This window comes from Staurois parvus, unplaced genomic scaffold, assembly GCF_062004578.1.
Source record: "Staurois parvus isolate SC_StPar_1 unplaced genomic scaffold, SC_StPar_1.0 ptg000850l, whole genome shotgun sequence".
Classification (NCBI taxonomy): Eukaryota; Metazoa; Chordata; class Amphibia; order Anura; family Ranidae; genus Staurois; species Staurois parvus.
This window is the reverse complement of record NW_028318646.1, coordinates 1,957,112-1,962,091: the sequence shown is the minus strand read 5'-3', so window position 1 is coordinate 1,962,091 and position 4,980 is coordinate 1,957,112.

The following is a 4,980-nucleotide window of genomic DNA, read 5'->3' as shown; positions in this document are numbered from 1 at the left end:
ACATCAATCTTACTCCCACATAGATGCATTCTGGGGTGACCAGGGTTATTTGGATGGGATAGAAATTCACCCTATCACCCTCTCAGACCATGGCCCAGCTGAGTGTATGACTGCATTCCTTGCAAATTTTCTGAATCTTGGACATGGCACCTCAATGAGAACTTATTGGATGATTTGGCAGTAACGTGTGCAGTCCATACAACTCTTCAGAATTATTTTGCAGAAACCAGTATGGCAGATGTGCTGTGGGAAGCCCATAAGACTGTGATTAGAGGACTTTCATAGCTTAGGCGACATCTTTGAAAAAACTGTTGCAATCTGACTTGACGGCTCTGTTGACTCAAATTGCAGATCTTTCACACCAATATAAATTCAGTGTTGACCCTCAGGCCATAACACAACTAGATGACCTCAGACTGCAGTTAAAGCAGTTGTTGGACAAACAGACCCATTATAAGTGGAGGGTCTTTGCCTATATATTCTATATCCAGGTTAACAAATGTTGACATATGCTTGTAAGGGCCCTTATAAGCAAACATGGAGGCACACACGTAGCCTATATTATGTCCAGTGCTGGGGACAAGCTCTATTACCCCTCACAGATGGCCAAACATTTTCAGGAGTTCTATCAATCTCTGTACAATTTTATATCTGCAGAGTCTGACCTAGACAGAAGCACGAGAGGCAAACTTATCACCTCGTATCTTGAGGAGATCCAATACCTGAAACTACCCTCCCAGGTCATCTCTGACTCAGAGTGAGACATCTTGGCTAATGAAATTTGACAGGTGCTTACACATATGCCATCAGGGAAGAGCCCAGGTCCTGCTCGACTAACTAGAACATACTTAATGAAATTTGATGATATCTTGCTACTGCACATGACATCTTATTTCAACACCCTGGCTAGGGAAAGGCGGATTGCAACGGAAGCACATTTGGCCCATATTTCTGTATTGCCCAGGGAAGGCAAGAACCCCACCCTCTGCCAGAATTATTGCCTCTTTTTCTTTACTGAATCAGGACATTAAGGTCCTGGCAAAAATCATGACTAATTGCCTACAAGATTCTTTGCAAGAAATTATACATAAGGAGCAGGCGGGCTTTATCTCTGGAAGGGATAACTCGCAGCGGGTGATCTCTCTAATACATTGGGTCTCCTTCACCTGGACTCCCTACCTTGTCCTATTGATTGATGCAGAGAAAACCTTTGACAGGATTGATTGGCTTTTTAAGTCAATGGTGCTGCAAAGGTTTGGTCTCAGTGACAAGATGAGGACTTGGATTTCTGCCTTCTACAATTTTCTGACAATCCTATAGGGAGAGTGAAGGTGAATCAAGTCCTCTTGTCGAGGTTCAGTATTTCTAATGGTACAAGGCAGGGATTCCCTTTATTGCCCCTGTATGTTTTGGAAATGGAGGCTTTCCTTTGCAAAGTGCACTCCAATCTCAATACTACAGGGATACGGATTGGCAATGTAGAGCATAAACTTTCCGCTTTTGCAGACGATGTCCTTTTCTTTGCCACTAACCCTCACATGACTCTGCCCAACCTTTTGCAAGAATTCAAGAGGTTTCAGGAACTCCCTAATTTTAAAATAAACTATGGGTACCCCTTGATAAAATGCTGGCAGGTCAAAATCTAGCACATGCCCTGTGGCTGGATCACGCATATAGGGGCTTGGCATATTCTACTTCTTCATTGTCTCATTCCACCTTGATCATCTGGGATAGGGTAAATAGGAAGTACAAGTTGGCCCCTTTCCCTTCCCCTCTTTTTCCACTGGGAGGTTTCCCCTGGTTTGCCCCAGGGGAATGTTGCACCTTTTGTGGCCCATGGGGGGTGCCACAGAAATACTTCCAGTTTATGGTTGAGTTAAAATCTCTGGCAGAGCTTTGGGAGGAATAGGGCAATAGCCTGTTGGACTCTTGGAGGCACCTGCAGCTGTGGGATTTCTTTAGGGCATGCTTGAGAGGCATGATACGGCCCAAGAATTCTTTCACTTCTTTTGAGACTTTGTGTATGGCGAAGGAGGGACTGAGTAGATTGCTATCTCAACTTTATCGGCTCTTGCCCAATTCCTCTGCCCAGAGGGTTCCATATTATATTAGGGAGTGGGATAATGAGCTTGGTCACAGCCTTACAGAGACCATGATTGCTAAAATTACCAAATTAGCCCATACATCCTCTGCCTGCTCCAAGACACAAGAATCTTGTTTTAAATTATTAACAAAGTGGTATAGGTTACCAGATAAGTTGTCTTGCATTTATCCTTCAGTGTCCTCACACTGTTGGCGAGGATGTGGACTCATTCCTACATATCTGGTGGGACTGTCCCCACATTCAAATGTTTTGGAGCATCACAGCTGAAGCCACTCAACACCAGCTAGACAATAATCATCTTCCTGTATTAGTCCATGCTGCTCATTGGCTGATCTGTAAATATAAAAGGTCCTTGATACCCCATCTCCTTAATGCCAGCAAGAGTCTTATACCCTTGCATTGGAAATGCTTGAGAGTCCCCATGTTGAAAGATTGGCTCCTAAGGGTACAGAAAATGTCATCAACAGAGGAGTGGTGGTATCAATGTGAAGATAAATTCTCTCAATTTTATGAGATTTGGGCAATATGGATTGACTTTACCACCTCTGACAAATACAAACAGTTGATGTTGTAAGTTTATGGGATTTGAATACTGGCATGCATATTTTACCACGGATTCTCATGATACTTCACTATGGACTTATTGAAATTTGAATGTTATCCTCCCACCACAGGTGGGGAGGGATTTTCCATGCTCTAGGGTTTTTTTTTCTTCTTTAACTCTTGTTTTCTTTCATTTTTTTCAATTTGTTTTTTTTATTTTCTAACCAGGCTCTATACTTCTAGGTTTTCCCTGGACCCAATAGGCTCAGGTACTAGGCCACTAGGCTGGGTTGTCATTACCATTTCTCTTTTTTATTGAGCCTTCTGCACTAATTTGTAACAATAACTGTTGCATTATGCTCATAGGTTATACTAGACGTTGGATTTTCTCTGGGCGATAACTCTTTGAGACTAGTTATTACTTTATGTAACCTACATTGTACTAGAGTCTGTTGATCTTTTGGATTCATTATTATATCTACTATATGCCTAAAATAAAGATTTTTCAAAAAAATAAAAGGACAATATTTGTTATCCATTTTTGGAGCTAATTAATGTAAAGTAAAATGTTTTAATACATCATGGATGATTATGATCTTTTGCCATGACCATGCATGATATGTTAAAAAAAAAACCACAAAATAAATAACTTCTCAAAATTTTTAATAGATGATAGATAAATGTTCTCACCGCACTTGATGAATATTGTTATTTGATTTTTTTTTTAAACAATCAGAAAAAAGAGGGGGGTCTATAAATCATCACCTAAATCAAGTGAAAAAGCCCAAAAAACGAAATGTAGAGAAAAAAAGAAAATCAAATATCAGTAAATGAAAAAAAAAATCTCTACATTTTACTGTAGTTTACATGTTTAAGATGTTCGTATTACACATTTTTCACACCTATGGTATAAAGCACCAAAAATCATGCTAAAAAAATCATAGGCAAGAAAAATACCATTCAGTGAGGGGCTGCATCTTCCAATGCAATTTTTTGGTGACAATAGCTGCTTGCTTAATACCCCTACAAAGGTCAAATGGTGATCATAGAATCCAACTGACTTCAGTACAATTTGAGTTTAAAACTTGAGTTTTTAATTGGACAAATTTGATATGGACCAATCTGTGTCAAATTACTAAAGATGGAGCTTGCTAATTCTCTGTGTGTAAAAGTGCAATGATAAATGAGTTGCCAGAACACCTACGATGAAGTCTTCATAACTGAGAATTCTGAATCTGTATTTTAATATTACTTGTGTATTTTCAGTGAAATTTTTACACTTAAAATGTTCTCTTTTATTGATAAACAATATGTAGTTCTATATGTATATGAATATAAACTATATGAACTATGAAAGAAAACTTAAAAATAATAAATGCTGTGTTCTGTTTCAGTGGTTTGTGCAAAGACTGCTTCTACTATATTAGATTTTTAGCATTAGTAGATTTTTTTCTAAAACATGCTGACGTCAGTAACCCTTATTTAGGCAATTAGCATTTAAAAACTCAAGGTAAAAGACAAATCTGTTTAAATTGACAATAATCTTGGGATAATAAATAATTTTATTATCTTAACTCTTTTAACCACTTGCACTTCTATTTAAATAGTGATGAAAAGAAAACCATAATTTTCATAATATAATTAAAGGATTAATTTTATTCTTTCAAGTAAATAGTTTGATTTGAGATGTAACAGAGGTTTCCTTTTTCTTCTGAATTACAGGCTTGTTAATGTGCTAGAGGATTAATCAGATTTTAAATGAAAATGAATTATTTCATTTGTCATAGAATCCCTAAAGGTATTTTTCTTTCTGTTGCCATAGGTATTCTTTGACATGAAACATAAAGGATTACATGAAGGTGTCAGGGTAGGTAGCCTACAACTGTTAGGTAATTCCTGATCAAGAGCCAAAAATCTTTGTGAGTAACATGGGGCATATAATCTTTGAAACAAAGCCCAGTAATTATTATGCAGTTGGCAAATGCATGAATAGATAGATAGATAGATAGATAGATAGATAGATAGATAGATAGATAGATAGATAGGGCATGCAAGACAAACAGAGGTAGTCTTACATTTACACTGGGATATCATACTGATGTGTTCCAGATCATGTGATCACCATGACAGCCAATCATGGTAAGTACATTGATTTGTTTGCAAACACACCTGCTGAATATTTTCACACAAAAAGAGGAAAATTGACAGCTGTTGCATATACAGTGAATAAGGCAATAGTCATACATTAATTAAGAAAAGCTAAATAAGAAGCTAAAAAAGCTAAAAGCCTTGTGCAAAATAATGAAAATTCACTTTTTAAATTTTTGCTCATT